Source organism: Myotis brandtii, unplaced genomic scaffold, assembly GCF_000412655.1.
Source record: "Myotis brandtii unplaced genomic scaffold, ASM41265v1 scaffold56, whole genome shotgun sequence".
Classification (NCBI taxonomy): domain Eukaryota; kingdom Metazoa; phylum Chordata; class Mammalia; order Chiroptera; family Vespertilionidae; genus Myotis; species Myotis brandtii.
The window spans coordinates 446,970-464,423 of record NW_005370080.1 but is presented as its reverse complement, the minus strand read 5'-3'; the positions used below and the strand labels follow the sequence as shown (position 1 = coordinate 464,423).

The 17,454-nt window shown below is 44.6% G+C and overlaps 1 long non-coding RNA gene across 1 annotated transcript in view; it reads left to right on the top strand.

Moving 5' to 3' along the window:
* The window catches only part of LOC106728187, an 18,031-nt gene extending 8,691 nt beyond the window's left edge, over positions 1 to 9,340 (top strand). Inside the window, exons 2-3 of the long non-coding RNA XR_001364458.1 lie at positions 2,470 to 2,475; positions 9,330 to 9,340. This is a non-coding gene — a long non-coding RNA (uncharacterized LOC106728187). The remainder of the gene's footprint in view (positions 1 to 2,469; positions 2,476 to 9,329) is intronic.
* Positions 9,341 to 17,454: the final 8,114 nt, after the last annotated feature.

Genomic DNA, 17,454 nt, shown 5'->3' with positions numbered 1-17,454 from the left:
ACCCCCGCCACCCAGGGCTGGCCCGAGGTGCAGGCAAGCCTCATATGGCGGCTTCCCAGCCACCCAGGGCCGCCCAAGGCTCAGGTAACCAGGGCCAGCCGAGGCTTGCACTGCCAGCAGTGGCAGCAGCAGAGGTGTAATGGGGGCATTGCCTTCCCCTGATCACCAGGTCGCCTCCCTCCCCTGAGGGCTCCCAGACTGTGAGAGGGGGCAGGCTGGGCTGAGGGACCCCTCTCCCATGAATGAATGTTTATGCCTTACCTCTAGTAAGGTATAAAAAATGTCAAATGACATAATTTCTTTAAAATATGAAATTTCAGGGTTTCTTTTGAAAGCTTTTTATATTATGAATAGATGGGTGGATAGATGCGTATTAATTAGGAGACTTCAAAACCATTTTCAACACCTGGCTTTGTCTTCCCAGGGAACAAATATCTTTCTAGTAGAAACTCTGGTGCTTACAGAAACACACACATTCTTTCAAGATGAAAATCCATTCTTTACAGAACTATATGCTAGCAGATCTATTTACTATCTCCAATTAACTGATGAAAATTTGTGAGAAAGGCAAAGTATGTGCAAGTGCCTAGCCCATGCCTCAATACATGTTAAATCAGACAAATCCTAATTTGTATTGAAAAGTCCAAGGCAAAGATGAAAATAAAAGATAAAGTTTCTAATCCAACTAAATTCAATTCACTAAGTATCCTGTTTTTTTTATACCAACATAAAAATGTGTCTTGCTCCAATTAGTAGATCTGATGCAAAAAAGATATGTGTTCAAAATATTTGGATGCATTTGTTTGTAATTTCTTTGCAATAACAATTTATTGAGTACTTAATATGTGGAGGAACTAGAGATAACTAAAATCTGATGGGGGGTACAGAAAAGTTAAGACATTTAAAGTACAATGCAGAGGAACATATGGGCAAGTCACCTAACCCAATCTTGGGGAGAAAAGCTTTGAAAGATAGGGCTACCTAAGGTGTGTGCTATCTAAGCTGAGGCATAAAGTTAGCCAGTGTCATTACAATAATCTAGAAATGAGATGAAAATGGCCTGAGCAGAGTATTGGCAAGGAAGATGAAAAAAAAAGTACTCAAATTAGAGAGATTTTAGAAAAATGTTGAATGACCTAATTTCTTTAAAAATATAGAATTTCAGGGTTTGACTGTTTCCTTTGTGCTAGGAGGATAATGTACTTAATAGGAAGAGGAGCAGATGCAAAGGTGATTTATTTTACGAAGTGGATAACAATACACTAATACATCTGCTTTGTAAATCTCTGTTTTTACACACAGCATGTTTGTTTACAACTGAGTAAATATCTGTTCCTCAGAAGCTTTGACTCAACTGGATCTCTTTATACCAATAAATTGCTTCACTGTCTCATTCAAATAGCCTAGCTGCTGGGCCAGATACCTAGATTTAGAGTGAAATTCTTTCACCGTCAGTCCTTATAGGCAGAAAGCAGAGGCTCCTTTAGGCTTTACACAATAACAAGATGAAGAGACACAGTGAACATGAGCAAACACTAATTTTTTTAATGTGGATAAGGCATCATTGATGCAGCAACTTCTGTGGGTTAGATATTGAAGATTTCCAAACGAATAATGCCCCTGCCCTTGAGCTTACAATGTAGTAAAAAGGGCACACAGAGTGTGACAAGTGACATCATAAAGAGATGGACCACTTCCTATGAGCACCAAGTGGAGAACATGTACAGTGGGCTGAGGAACAGTAAGCTGGAAGTTTCATGCAGAAGGTAGCAGTGAGGTTGAACCTGGAGGGTTGGCAGAAGTTGCTCGACTAGAGGAGTCAGGAAGGTGTTCCAAGAAATAGAATATTGTGAGCAAAAATCTAAGTGTGAAAGTCAAGGAAAAAGTGAGGGACAGTGAATAAGATGAGGTGAGATAGCCAGACTTTGCAGGGTCGTTGAGGAGAGTGATGATAAAGGAAGAATAATATAGAGGCTGTGAATGCCAGAGAAATAATTTGAACTATATGCACACAAAGGGGGGCCATGAACAATTGTCAAGCAATAGAGTGAGGTCACCAGACCTGCTTCTCAGCAGCAGCATGTCAATGGTAGATTGGGAGTCAGAGAGATGAGTGTCAGGAATATCAGCTCATAGATTCAGAAATAACCCAACTAAGGTTAGGTTTCTGTTGAGAGCCCTCTTCTTGGTTCATAGATTTCGTTCTTCTCACTGTAACCTCACATGGCAGAATGGGGGAGGAGACTTTATGGGCCTCTTTCAAAAAGGCACTAATCTCATCATGAGGAATCTGCCCTCATGACCTAATCACCTCCCAAATTCATCACATTGGGATTTGGTTTCAACATAACAATTGGGGTGGGGTGGGGGGCACAAATACTTAGTCTACAGCAGTTTCTAACTTGGGCATTGTGTCATTGGAGAAACAGAGACGAGCAATAGGAGAAAAAACAAATGTGTGTGGTAAAGGAGATTGTGTGTACTGGAAAGCAGAGCTTGTTAACTGTTCTAACTCCTCTGTTCCTGTCTACTCCATTTCTCAGGGTGCTGCTCCCACAGCATGAGGAAATTTCTATTATCAGTTCAGCCTCACTGAGAACAGCTGGGGGTGCAGGTTGGTAAGGAGCCTGCAATTACAAGAAGGAAGTAATCAGAGTAAGAAATGGAGGGGAAGAATAAGAGAGTTTTCTAGGATTTGGAGAGTAAGAGTGAATAATTTGAAAGGAGGTTGGAATAGAGAATCAAATTGGAGAACCAGTGGCTATAAACTCCATGCTTGGATTCCTTTTTTGATGGTCTTTGAAAATGTGAATATAGCATGGATACATGGAACAGACTGACAGCTGTTAGAATGGAAGGGGATGGGACTGAATAAAAAAAGGTGAAGGGGTTAGCCAAAGAATGTATATGCATAACCCACAGACACAGAAACCAGTGTGGTGATGGCCAAAGGGAAGAGGGGCAGCAGGGACTGGGTGAAGTTGGACAAAGGTGAGGGGAAGTGGAGACATCTGTAATAGTGTCAACAATAAATATAAAGCTTAAAAAAAGAAAATGTGAATATGGGATTTGAGTTATTCTTAAGTTCCTCTGGAGGTCAACAGCTTCCTGGAATTCAGCATTGCCTTCCAGAGTGAACCACAGGAGTCTGGTTTCCTTGGGCACACTGGGTCAGAGTAGCTTTCAGAATGAGCAATGGACAAGTCCTCAGCTAATGGAAGGCATGGAGTACCTAACAGTTATTTGCCCATAGGGGAGAGGGGACACTTTTGGAGGAAGAGTAGGAGGTTTGATGACAGAAGGTTGGGTTGTGCTCAAGTAAAGAGAATACGAGGAAAGAGAAGAAAACAAAGGAGATGTTGAAAGAGGAGCAATGAAGTGTAAGAAAAATAAAGAAAAGTAAAGTGAGCCCAAGGTCACTGAGGTCAAGAGAGAAGGCATTTTGGAAACGAATACCAGAACTGGATTTTGTACCTTGGAGGTCAATGCCTGTCCATTACTATAGAGCAATGGGGACCAATGTCAGTGTACTGAAGAGATAATGAGAAATGTAAGTGGAAAACAACAAAGATAAACAGCTCTTCCAAAAATATAGGGTGTCCCCCAAAAATGTATACTCACACTCTGAATAATTATAAAGGCAGTGTTTATTAAACTATATTTTATTTTCAAAATTCAGCAATCAGTTGTTAAAGTGTATATACATTTTTGGGGACACCCTGTATTTCACAACTTCAGAGAGATAGAGCGATGGGCAAAAGTATTTATGTAGAAAGGCTACTTATAATAAAAACAAAAATCTCAGTTTTAATATAGTATTTGTAATTGTGCACATAGACCCTTGAAACACTTGCATGTGCACACAAAAGCATAATGTGCAACAAAAGGGGAAGCAATTCTTGTGCTGTTGATGAGAAAAAAGTAAGAAAGGAAAAAAAAAGAAAGATAATCATGTGTAACTTGTCTATTGTTGTGACCTTAATCTGGTGTTTTTGCTGTGGTGGGCATGAACCTCCGCCCAGAAGGCCTGCTGCATCCCCATCCTTCCTGAGGGGCAGAAATTTTGTCTCAGTCAACTCTGGAGACCCTTTCCCTGGCTGGAGCGGTTATATGAAGCTGGGATCTTGTGAGAAAGGCTGGCCTCCAGGCCTGGATGCTGTCAGCCTGTGCAGGTGTGTGCTAAGGCAGCCATGGGCCCACAGGTCCACTGAGACAGCCTTCAGCACTGTCCACCAGGCACTTCCACTGGTTCTTCTTTATAGTCTCTGCACAGACGAGTAAGGGGCATGGGATCATCCTGGTCTGGCCTGTGCCACACAGGACCATGGAAGTCTCTGCTGTGCTTGCTGAGGCCGCAAGCCTGGTGTCACTCTGCAGTCAGCCCCTGAAATAGGATGCAGGGTGCCTCTCTCCATATGATCATCACTTATCCACTGCTTTTACTCCTTTCTTAACCCCTGGGAAAACCTTACCTAGATTTGGGGGTAATGATGAGTGTAGGGAGCCAACCTCATTTGACATTTCTCCCTAAGGGTGTAGTCCTTTGAAGCCTGTGAAAGACAGCAAAAGCACCCAGGCCATTTGCTCTCCATCCTACCACATCCTTCCCCTGAGGCAACAAGCACAAGATGTCGGGGCTTTTGAGGAGGGAGGGGCTGACAAAAGGAGAATGATGGACTGGGGGAGGGAAGGGACCAGACGTAGGTTAACTTTTAAAACCATTACCCTGACAGAGACAACAGCACTCCCCTGCCTGTGCGCAGCCAGAAGTGCCTATGCATTATTCATTCACCTGGACATGTTCCCCTTTCAACCTGGAATCCCAGGTTTCTCCACTCTCTCTGCCTTCCCTGCAGGACACACCCATTTTCTAAAGCCCAAAACGTGAGCAGCTGTCATTCCTTGTAACAGCCAAGCTCTGCAATTTGCCAAAAAAGGACATTCAAGTTCCCAAAGGAATGACATATACCAAAAGGTACTGCATTAGTCTCTTCATTAACTGGGGCCAATAAATTTATGAGAACCATGAATCAATTACTCCATTATGGAGAACGATTAATAGTTAATTAACATGAGGACAGGGGCTGACCCTTCTCTTCATTGCCACTCACTCTGAGCACCCATGTGCAGGCACGGGCTTCTGGACAGAAAATGGACCTCCCATTGCTGTCTACAGTGCAGTCCAATCAGACCCTGAGGAGCAAAGCTGATAAAATGGACTAAGTGCAATCTTCTCTCAATATCGGGACTTTTTCTGCAAGCCCACACCTTTTAAAAAAACTTTTATTATGAAAATAGTCAAACATGTAAAGTATATAATAGCACAATGAATTTCATGTACCCACCATCCACCTCCAACAATTATAAATACATGGCCAATCTTATTTCACCTATGTGCCCCCTTTCTGGGTTATTTTAAACCAAATCCCAAACATATTATTTTATTTATAACTAGAGGCCCGATGCATGAAATTTGGGCATGGGTAGGGTTCCTAGGCCTGGCCTGTGATTAGGGCCAATTTTCCCTGGCTGCCAGCAATCAGCCCCACCCCCTGCCGCTGATGCTGGTCGCCCTCTACGTGGGGTGACCAGTGGGGTGATCTGGGTCCCGCTCACTTGCACCCATCTTGGCCTGGAGCTGCTTATGTCCACTGCCACCCACCCCTGGTTCCCCATTCCCCATTGGGCCATCAGAGCCAGCTGGCTGGGAGCATCTCCTGCGTTGAGAGTCTGCCTCCTGGTGGTCAGAGCACACCATAGCGACAGGTTGTTCTGCCGTCCAGTCGATTTGCATATTATGCATATATTATGCATATATATATATTCAATACATACTTCTAAAGGGTAAGAACTTTTTAAAAACATATCCATAATAACAGTATCACACTTAAAAAGTGGAAATTCCTCAATACCATTAAATTTCCTCATGAAACTTAAAAAATTTTTTTAACAGTTTCTTTAAATTGGAATCCAAGTAAGGTCCAGACAATGCAATTGGTGGATATGCCCTTTATTATAATACTCTTTGGATGTATAGGTTTCCCCTCTATCATTGCTTATTCCTTGCAATTTGTTGAACTAACCATATCATTTGTTCTTAACATTTGACACAGTCTGGATTTTACTGATTGCAATGCTGTGATTGCTAGCATGTGTGTGTGTGTGTGTGTGTGTGTGTGTGTGTGTGTGAGAGAGAGAGAGAGAGAGAGAGTGGGTGGGTGGGGGGTGGGGGGTGGGTGTGAGTGTAGATATGTCTCATATTTCTGAGGAAGTTAGCTATAGAGGCTTCATTCAAATCAGTTTTTTGTTTTTGTTTTGTTCTGGTAAGAATTTCAAAGGTGGAAGGTAGTGTGTACTTTCATCAGTAGAGATATATAAAGTCCAGTTGTCCCTCTTTTTATGATGCTTTGTTATCAGCTATTAATGATTATTGCCTAGAGCAGTGATTTTTAACTAGTGTGCCGCAAGAATTTTTAAAACATGCAATGCCTGACTATTTAATAGGGGCACTGATCTCTTTCTCTAAAATTGTCAATTTTTTTTTAAAAAAATGACAACAGCTAACACAATAATAGCTGTCTGGTGAAAATGAATCAAAATTATACTCATTTTTTGTCAGATTGGCAAAAATATATATTTTTGGTGTGCCACAGAATTTTAGTAAGTAGTTTATGTGTGCCATGAGATGAGAAAGATTAAGAATCACTGGTCTGGAGCATTGGTTTTCAACCAAGGTGATTTCGCCTTTCAGGGAACATTGGCAATGTCTGGAGACATTTTTGGTTGTCACAGCTGGGGAAGGGGTGCTACTGGAATCTAGTAGATACACACCAGGGATGCTGCTGCAATGCACAAGAAAATTATCTGGCCCAAATGACAATAATGCAAATTTGAGAAGCCCTGGCCTGGATCTATATATTCATTTGGGGTTATAAAATGTTGTGTTCTAATCCCATTGTTCACTTTTTTTTATTTATTAGCTGAACTACTTGTATAAAGAAAAACTTCCTAATTAACTTTTGGGCTTTTCTGAGGCACAATTCATAGAGTTGAAACAAGTAAATACTTCTTTCATTTATCAGTTTTCAAAGTAATGAGGTAGTTTCTGAGACTCTTATAATGGCAATCAGTAAGATTTCTTCTCACATGAATCCTTTATGAACTAACTCAAGGTTATTAAGATACTAGAGGCCCACTGTGTGAAATCACGCGAGACCCAGACCCCGAGCGTGGAGGGACCCAACGTCAAGTCCCCTCCCACCAGCATGTGCCTCGCTGCACATGCAGCCCCACCCATCTTGAAGACAGTTGTGGACAGAGATAAGAAGTTTCCTGCCCTAACCCTGCCTTCTCAGGAGCACTTAAATTGACCTTCGATGGAAGATGAGATTTGAACAGAGCAACACTTACTTGTTCCCACGAAGAAATCATACGCAACACTTAGTTGTTCCCATGAAGGAATCATATGACGTTCAGCATGTGCCTTTTGGTGATTGGTTGTTCCAGCGTGACGGTGTTACAGCCACGGGGTTTTTATAATAGAGATTGGAAGTGATCCAACTATGGCAGTGATGTCTGAATGATTCCCCCCTTTGGACAATAGGAGCTTATTCAGGTTGGTTCCTGGGTCTTTTTGACACATCCTGGTGCCTTTAAAAGTTTGCTTACATTTCCGGATGACAAGACCCACTAGGGTCATCTTGTGTATTTCCTCTTCTGGACTAGAACCAACCACTTCTCCAAGGAGACTTGGTTCCTTTCGGTGGAATGTAGTGATCACCATCTGGATCCTACATTTTAAGGCATAAATAACCCTTATAATATTATATTTCTCTCTAAGGATGGAATTTTCTGAGCTATGTTTTGCACATAAAAAAACTTAGACTCAAGAGAGTGGCTTTATCCCAACTCAAACGTAAAGCACAAGGACAATTTTGAAAACTGGCAACATACATCCACCCCCATCTCCAGATTCTCTTTTAGTCAATAGACCTGAGAGTGGAACAGACTGTCCCAAAAGCCCAATAATGAGGATGCAATGACAAACTAGACTGGATCTTGGGGACCAAGAAGGCCTAGAAATGCCAGAGTTGGTCTACACCTACCAGCCTCTGGTCTCTCCAAGCCAGGACTCCCTCAGCCCCCCTTTCCTTGGCTGCAGCAGCATGAAAAGGGCAAGCTGGCATTTTCTGCAGTCAGATACCACAGGAGGGCACAGGGTGTGCCACGAGCAGTATGACACTACCAAAGGCTTAGGGAGATGAGAGAATCTTTTTTATATTACAAATCAGATATATAATTTTACATTAAAACACAGCTAGGTTATGGAGTAGCATGCAAGCTTTACCATTTAATTTTAGAATCTGTGACTTTGAAGAAGTTTCAATTTCCTGCAGGCCTCTCTGAACTTACCTTTAGGGTTCTGGTCCTCGGGTGTCAGGGTATTTTCGGGGAAAGTGTAAGAAGCATTGTGAAGCAATTCTGAACCACTTTGCTTCAATAAAGGGGTTGCTTTCTTTATTATAAACTTGAGTAGTTTAACTTATATTGAGCCCAGCTGGTGTGTCTCAGTGGTTGAGTGTCGACCCATGAACCAGGAGGTCACAGTTTGATTCCAGGTCAGGACACATGCCTGGGTTGAGGGCTCAATCCCCAATGGAGGGCATGCAAGAGTCAGCCAATCAATGATTCTCTCTAAGTGTTTCTACCTCTCTCCCCCTCTCCCTTCCTCTCTGAAATCTATAAAAAATATTTTTTTAAATTATATTGAAAAATCAGAAGCTATGTCATTTGCCTAAAGTCTTATAAGAAATCAATATTCAGTGATTTCTCCTTTCTTAAATGGTTTAGTATATTGAAGCTACCTATCTTGGGTTTAAAGCATGTCAGATTAAAAATAGCCTTAAATGATTATACACCTGCTGTCTGCCCTTCCCCCTGCCCAAATTTTTTAGCCCTGCAGCCTCCTCTGAGTGAGCTCAATAAAAACTCCACTGCCCAAGTGATGAAATCAGATTAGCATGCCCCAGCTCTGATGTTCTGTGCTGAGGGAATTGGAAGGAGCTGATAGTGCTGGAGTTGGGCTATTTTGCATTTCTCAGTGACATCCTCTAATGAGCTGACAATGTAGAACACCAGGCTGCTGTCTTGGAGAAATGAAAACAACACAGTGGTCATTTCACATCCCATCATCCTAATGACAACCCATGAGCTGCCTCTTTCTTGCCTTTGATTAAAATCCATGGGACCTGCATGAGGAATTGAGAGCAAGAGCCCAATAGGGAAAGAGACCAAAGTGACTGAGTGGAGGGAAGGAGCAGGCATCCTAGGGAAAAGCACACTGAGGAGAGTCAGGTAAGTCAAGGCCAATGGCCTTGGTGGTCCTTGAATCTTGCACTCTTGGTAGTTGTCATCTACAATGCCTGAGTAATTTTCTCCAAAAGAGCCAGAGAATGGTTCCACCAAGAGCTCCAGTTCTATGTCATGGCTCAATCATCTCAGCAGTGCCAATCAGAAGAGGGGTGATGTTTCCAAGGCAGGAATACAGTGGGCACACATCAGGACAGCTGGACTAGTTGTTAAAGATTGAAATACCAAGTACTAGTTGACAAAGAACACACTCCCAAAGTCCCTCTCCCACCCACTGCTTCAGCTGCCTCCATCCTTCACCTAAAGCCCCTATTCTACCCATACATCTTAACAACTTTACTGAGTGGGCAAGGCTTGGCACGAGAGGAGCCTGCCTGCTCCCGGATTCAGGATGGTAGGCAACTTCCATTCTGATTGGCCAATGTGAGGCCAGACCCTTAAGAAATAGTTTTCATATTTGATTAGACATGCCCAGTAGACTGCCAGCACCATGGAGCCCTCTCAAACCCAGCCAACAACCCACAGGGAGAGGTCATCTGCTGCAGGCTGCTTGCTCTCCTTTCCCTGTCCCTCGGGGCCTGTTGCCTACACAATACACTCTCTCTGGCCCCAATGAAGAACAAAGGAAGTGAAAGGCCTGCAATCCTTCTGGCTCTCAGAGGACTGGATAACCTTCACATCCTTGGCAGGCTCATCATTAGGATTTTTTTTATCGCCCTTCTCTTGTTGCCAACCCTCTTTAAGCTTCCTAGATTAATAATGATGAGGCTGTTTGAACCGTATCTCAAGTCTTTGTTTTTGATAATTTCTGTTCTCTGAGGCCCTTTTCTCCCCCTCTGGTAAGTCCTTCACACATCTCTCCTTCAGTTGTATCCATTCTCAGATAGCCACAATGATAATCACCAACTAGGTCATTGGGGGAAAAGAAACAAAACACAATAAAGAAAAAAAGAAAGAAATAGCTAATTAGGTATCGCTGAGTGGAGGGTTTGGGTGAGGGACAACATGAAATTTCACGGGCTATTTTGCCTAGTGAAAGGACTGAAGAAGAAGATGGAATACCCTAAAGAATCTAGCATAAAATGTTTTTATTGATTTCAGAGAGGAAGGGAGAGGGAGAGAAAGATAGAAACATCAATGATGAGAGAGAATTATTGATTGATTGGCTGCCTCATGCACACCCCCTACTAGGAAATTAAGCCCACAACCCAGGCATGTGCCTTGACTAGGAGTTAAACCATAACCTACTGGTTCATAGGGGGAAGTAGATGGAGATGGTGGAGAACTCTCCAGGACCCACCTGGGCTTGAGTCTGCTTGGCATAGGGAAGGGGGGAAATGTCCATCTGAAGTAACCAGTTCATCACAAGTAGACAATCCCCTACTTTCAGATAGTCATCTATTATCTCTCCTTAAAGAGAAAGAACTATCAGCTCAACAGAGTCCTTCCTGCTTCTCCTCCTCCATGCCACTTCCTTTGTATCTCTGTATCCTTAGCCTTTTCTTATACCACTGAAGAAACTATATGAAGGGAACATCCCACAGGACCTGAGGCTGCCCACCTGGCAAGAGAGATCTTACTGTGCAACATCAGCCTGGGCTGGGAGCCAGGGATGTCAGCTGTCAACTTCCAACCAGAGTGGAAGGGCTGCCAGCAAAAGTGGAAAACCAGAACGTCTCAGAGAAGTGAGAACGTATTTAGGAATCACTCACCACTCTACTGCAAGATTTAGCTTCTTCAATTCTCCAGAATTCATGCAAGGTTCGGGGACTTTAGAGCAGCAGACAAACTTCCTCTCAGGGAAAAAGCTCAGTTTGGCTGTAAAATAGCTAATGTTAGCCAATCTGTGAAATAGTAACAATACTAACTATCTGTGACAGACACAATGCCATGTGTTCACCAAATCCAGTTCATTCCCTCTCTTAGACACAGTGAACAGCCCCCAGCATTGCCTGCAGTGCCCCCATGAATGAGCTCTGGTGAATGGGACTTGGAGAGAAGGATGGAACACTGCTGCTTCCAGGCCTGGCCTCTGAGACCTTCATACAGCCTTCCATGCATTGTCTCTTCCTCCTTAGCCAGCTGGATGCAAAAACCCAGCAGAGGACTCCGAGGGCCTATAGAAAGTGGAGCCACTAAGTGATGGATCCTGGCTCCCTAAGAGACTACAAAGAGCAAAGTTCTTTAGCCCAACATACATACATACACACACACACACACACACACACACACACACACACACACACAAATACATACAGAGATACAAGCCTCATTGGACTGTGATATGAAGAAAAATAATTTTATTGTGTTAACCCACTTAGATGTTAGGGTTGTTTGTCACAGCTGCTAATGTTACCCTATCTTTAAAATGTTTTTATTGATTTCAGAGAGGAAGGGAGAGGGAGAGAAAGATAGAAACATCAATGATGAGAGAGAATTATTGATTGATTGGCTGCCTCATGCACACCCCCTACTAGGAAATTAAGCCCACAACCCAGGCATGTGCCTTGACTAGGAGTTAAACCATAACCTACTGGTTCATAGGTCAATGCTCAACCACTGGAGCCACACTGACCAGCCGAATGTTACCTTATTGGACATACTCATGGGTGTCACTAACACATTGAAAGAGATAACACATTTAGAGTATCTAGTTTTGTGCTATAAACACAGTAGGTGCTCAGTGTTTGAGGATTATAATACATGAAGCTGATTGGTTTTCTTGGAGGCCCTGATGTAGAATCTTTGTCAACAGGACCTTATAGCTGATTGCAGGGAAGTTGCACCCAGAGGGAAGGGCCAATGAAAACATAGGGATAAACCTACAGAAAAAGTCACTGAAGGAAAGCCACATGGGGAGAACTCTACATAGCTATAGCAATAGTCACCATACATCTTCTCATCTGACTTCTTTCTGGATTTGTTAAATACTCCATTGAGTCTGCCAGCTTCCTTGAGTCCCTGACTCCACAACAGGTCCTGAGCCCCTCCCTCTGGTGTGGTCTGTTGAGTACCCCCTTGTTCTAGCGATTTTCTAGAGTAATCCTCCCTTTCTAGCCTTTGTCTGACCTCTGGATCCAGCCACCCTCATTTATAAACTACCTACTATGTGCCAGGCACTACATTTAACATTTACCAAGGCAGGGAGGATAGGAGTGGTTGCCTTGATACAAAGCAACAACGGGGCACATTGTCTGTAGAAAACAAACATGATGATGAAGCAGTCAGTCTGCTTTTTATCATCACCTTGTGAAGGCAATCTGAAATAGCCAGGATGAAAACTCCTCCCTGCTCCCTGCTCCCTGCCCAGACAGTCCCCACACACTCCCCACAACCTGTAGAAAGCCATTGGCTAGAGACACAATGTCAAACAGAGCATGGTTCCTGCCTTTGAGTTGCCTGTAGTCTAGCAGGGGAGACAACAGCTAAATGAATGAATGGCATGGGAGTAATCAGCATCAAGGAAGGCTCTCCCAAAGAAATGCTAGGGGAGCCTCAGTTTACAGAACCAGAGCTAGGCTTCTAACAGGCACCATGACCCAGAGGCATGAGGCCACGTGATGCAGCCAGGAGAATACAAATATTCCCTGTGGCTGGAGGTACAGATGCACCTGGGCAGCAGGTGCTGGTCAGACCAGAGTGGCCAACAGAAGGCAGTTCTGGAGAAGCCTTTATCCTGCTGGCAGTAAGAAACTAATAAATTATATATTTTTACAACTTTATTGAGACATAATTCAAATACCATACAATTCATCCATTTAAAGTGTGCAGTTCCATGGCTTGTATATTCATGGAATTTTGTAGCCATCACCACAAACAATTTTGGAAAATTCTCATTACTCCAAAAAGAAACACTACTCCCCTTAGCTGTCACTCCCCAGTCCCTCTTGGGTATATGCCTAGGAGCAGTAGAGGGTTTTTAAAACAGAGAATTGAAAAATTAGACTTACATTTTTAAAGGATTACTCCCTGGCCTACCACTGCCCAAGGCCTGGCATGGTGTGTGCACATGTGTACGTGCACGCACACACACACACACACACACACACACATCACTTGCATCATCCTCATATTCCTGAGGATCTACCTGCAGCCACAGGCCCTTACTCCTCACCAGCTGCAACCACTGAAACTTCACCCCTGCACACTGGGCCCAGCCACACCCATGCCCTGGTTTCCTGATTCAGCAAGAGCACCTGACCTCGGCAAGTTCACACCCTTGGGTGCTACCTCCTGGTGGCTGGACTGGGTGTATCTGTTCTTGGGAGATTTTTCACCTCTTGGCCTGTTTATTACCCCTGAGAGTTAACTCCCTGCCCCTCTAAACACTCTTTCCTTACTTACTTACCATGTCAAACCACATCGCTCCCCGTCCCCAAGAGGGCCAGAACCCATTGGCTACCAACAACAGCAGTGATTCCAGACCCATACAGGATTTATAGCAGTGGTTCTCAACCTGTGGGTCGCGACCCCTTTGGGAGTCGAACGACCCTTTCACGGGGGTCGCCTAAGACCATCGAAAAACACATATATAATTACATATTGTTTTTGTGATTAATCACTATGCTTTAATTATGTTCAATTTGTAACAATGAAATTGGGGGTCACCACAACATGAGAAACTGTATTAAAGGGTTGCGGCATTAGGAAGATTGAGAACCACTGACTTATAGAGTCCTTGGGGTTCCCTCAGGACCCACCCATGGGGAAAGATGTTACTGTCTCCATTTTAGAAATGGGGAAACTGAGGCTTCGAGGGTTTAAGTGCTGTCCTAAGGCTACACAGCAGGTAAGTGTCAGAGCCCAGCTGCCACCTGTAAGGGTGAGGTACAGTCAGCAGTTAGGGCTGCTTTCACCTGCTGTAACAAAACTGTTATACCTGCTTAGTCAGTGGGATGACTTTTTCCTCACATAGCAATAGGTCCAAGTGAAGAACTGGTACGCACGTTGGCAGGTTCAACAGTCCCGAGCTCCGGTGTCTTTGTGTTTTACAGTCCTTAGTATGGGACTTTCACTTTCCTGATCAAAATTCCTACTCCAGACTGCTGTTCTTTTTTTAAAAAATATATTTTATTGATTTCAGAGAGGAAAGGAGAGGGGGAGAGAGAAACATCAATGATGAGAGAGAATCATTGATTGGCTGCCTCTTGCACGCCCCCCACTGGGGATTGAGCCCGCAACCCAGGCATGTGCCCTTGGCCGGAATCGAACCCGGGATCCCTCAGTCCGCAGGCCGACACTCCATCCTCTGAGCCAAGCCAGTTAGGGCCAGACTGCTGTTCTTTTTTATCAGAAAAACAATAGCTTTCCCCAAAACCCCATTCAGAAGGCCTCTCTTCCATGTCACTGACTCATTAGGAACTTGCAACATTCCTGCTACAAACAAAATTAACATATGTTACCAAGGGAGAGGAGGAGAATGGATACTGGTAGGGAACCTGGGTGCAGGCTCTGAGCAAGTCCAGCCTCTCTGGCCTCTCCCACGCAATGAGCACTGCCTTAAGGCAGCTGCCCAGCGCCTCCCCCCACCAACTCCCTGCTCTTTAAGATGTACTGGGCTAAACCACAAAGCGAAGCAGCTTCGGGTGGGAGAGCCTCTTGATCATCAGCATTATTGGCTGAGCGCATATTCCCACGGGCCAGGGGAAAGGTTGGTCATTTCCTCTGGTTCGGATGTTAGTGAAAAGTGGCCACTCTGGGAAGACAGAGAGGCCCTGGGGAGACCGCAGCCCTCCACTCCCTGGCACTCACAGCTGCTGCGGGCCTTAATGGCCAACGATCCCACGTCCTCATTTCCAGGCCTGCCACAAAGCCCTTCTGCAGAAACTTCAGACTGGCAAAAGGGCTCAAGAATAAATTATGTATTAATCAGCATCTCAGAATGAATGTGAAAGATCAGATGTGTAATTGCTAAGCAGCATTAACCTGGAAGTTGGGGGCTGGTGGGCAAGGGAGATGTGGTGAGATGGGGAGGAAAGGAACCTCTAGATGACAATAAAATACAGAGTCCTAGAAACATCTGCATTTCCAAGGGCAATTAAAGTAGGTACATTTATCTTGTCCTTTTCCTCTGGCTGAACAGGCCCTTGTGACTGAAGAAGCTAATCATGTGATATTTCCACAAAAGAAAAGAGCTAGCCAGGCCCATGTTCCTGAGTGTAACCCCCGGACCAGCTCAGAATGGTCCTGTCCTGAGATCCTGTGTTAACGCCCCTTACTGTTAAAGCTCCTGTGTTAAAGCTCCTCTGTCCTCCAATTAAAACGTACAGAGCCAGCACTTCCACATATCTGTTCCCCTATACCAGTGGTCGGCAAACTGCGGCTCACGAGCCACATGCAGCTCATTGGCCCCTTGAGTGTGGCTCTTCCACAAAATACCAAATTCTGCGCATGGGCCATGAAGTTTCAATCGCACTGTACATGTGGGCCCACATGTGGTATTTTGTGGAAGAGCCACACTCAAGGGGCCAAAGAGCCGCATGTGGCTCGCGAGCCACGGTTTGCTGACCATGGCCCTATACCCTCAAAAATCTGCCCTGAACCCTGGGCGGGCAGGGGAGTTTGGGCTTTTGAGCTTTAGCCTTCCCTTCCCCTGGATGGCACCATCCTATCTAATAAAGAGGGAATATGCTAATTGACTGTCACATCCTCACAAGATGGCAGTGCCCACAGCCACAAGATGGCAGCACCCAGTCCCCTCAGCCCCGCCTCATCCACCCAGTGTCCCCCAGTCCCCTCAGCCCTGCAGGGGAAGGCAGTTGGGGGTGATCAGGCTGGCAAGGAGCAGTTAGGGGGTGATCAGGCTGACAGGCAGAAGCAGTTAGGGGCAATCGGGCAGGCAGGCAGGCGAGTGGTTAGGAGTCAGCAGTCCCGAATTGTGAGAGGGATGTCCGACTGCTGGTTTAAGCCTGATCCCGCAGAGACATCCCCCGAGGGGTCCTAGATTGGAGAGGGTGCAGGCTGGGCTGAGGGACAACCCTCCCCCCCCAGTGTATGAATTTTGTTCACTGGGCCTCTAGTTTATAATAAAATAGCCAATATTCTCCACTACAATTCTTGATGTTTGACTGCCAGTGCCAGTGTATGAACTCTTTCTCCTCAATAACGTGAGGCCTGGTCCCCTGAGGGCTGTGACTTGAGAAAGCACTCCTCCCACATCTCAGTCTTTTAAACAGCATGTGACTCTCACTCAAGACATCTCTTCTGGTTCAATTGCCTCCCTGCTCTCTGAAGATTAAAACTGCAAGATCCTTGTTAAACATGAAATCACCTTGAATTTTTAGCAAACACCCTTCAAAATTGATACATCAGGGGATGACATTCCTCTGCTCAAAACTTTCAGCGGCTTCCCATCTCACTGAAAATAAAATCCAAAGTCCTTACTCTGGCCTTCAATGTCCTCCAGGATCTTCCCTGATCCCAGCCTCTCTGATCTCCTCTCTTTCCTTCTCCCCATGGCTTCCTCCTCCCCAGCTATGCTGGCCCCTTCACTTTTCCTCACGCACATCAGGCATCCTCCTGTCCCAGCCTCACCTAGCCTTCTTTCCCCAAGATGTCCAAGTAGTTGCTTCAGCCCCTCATTCCAGCCCCTGCATTGCACAGAAAAGACTTCCTCTAAATAAAATAGCACCTTCCTACTCTGCCTGTGTCTCCTTAGCATGATTTCTTTTCCTCTTTAAGTATGCATCTCCACCTGACATAGTTTATACTGTGTATATACACTGAGTGGCCAGAGTATTATGACCACCTGATGTTTGGAAGCAAATTAGCTATAATTTCATGCTGAAGTTGCTAGAGGGCCAGACCATTATATACAGGGAAGCAGGTTGTTTACCACAATAGTAGGAGTGATTTTTTTCTGAAGATATGGGTAAACAACATGATTTAACAGCCTTTGAACGTGGGATATATATATACTGAGTGGCCAGATTATTATGACCCCCTGACATTTGTAGGCAAATTAGCCTTACAAGGCATCGTATGGGATATGGAAGTCAGGAAGTCAAAGGTGTCTGCAGTTACCAAGATAAAACGTCTCCAATTCGCACAGGAACACAAGGATTGGACAGTCGAGCATTGGAAAAA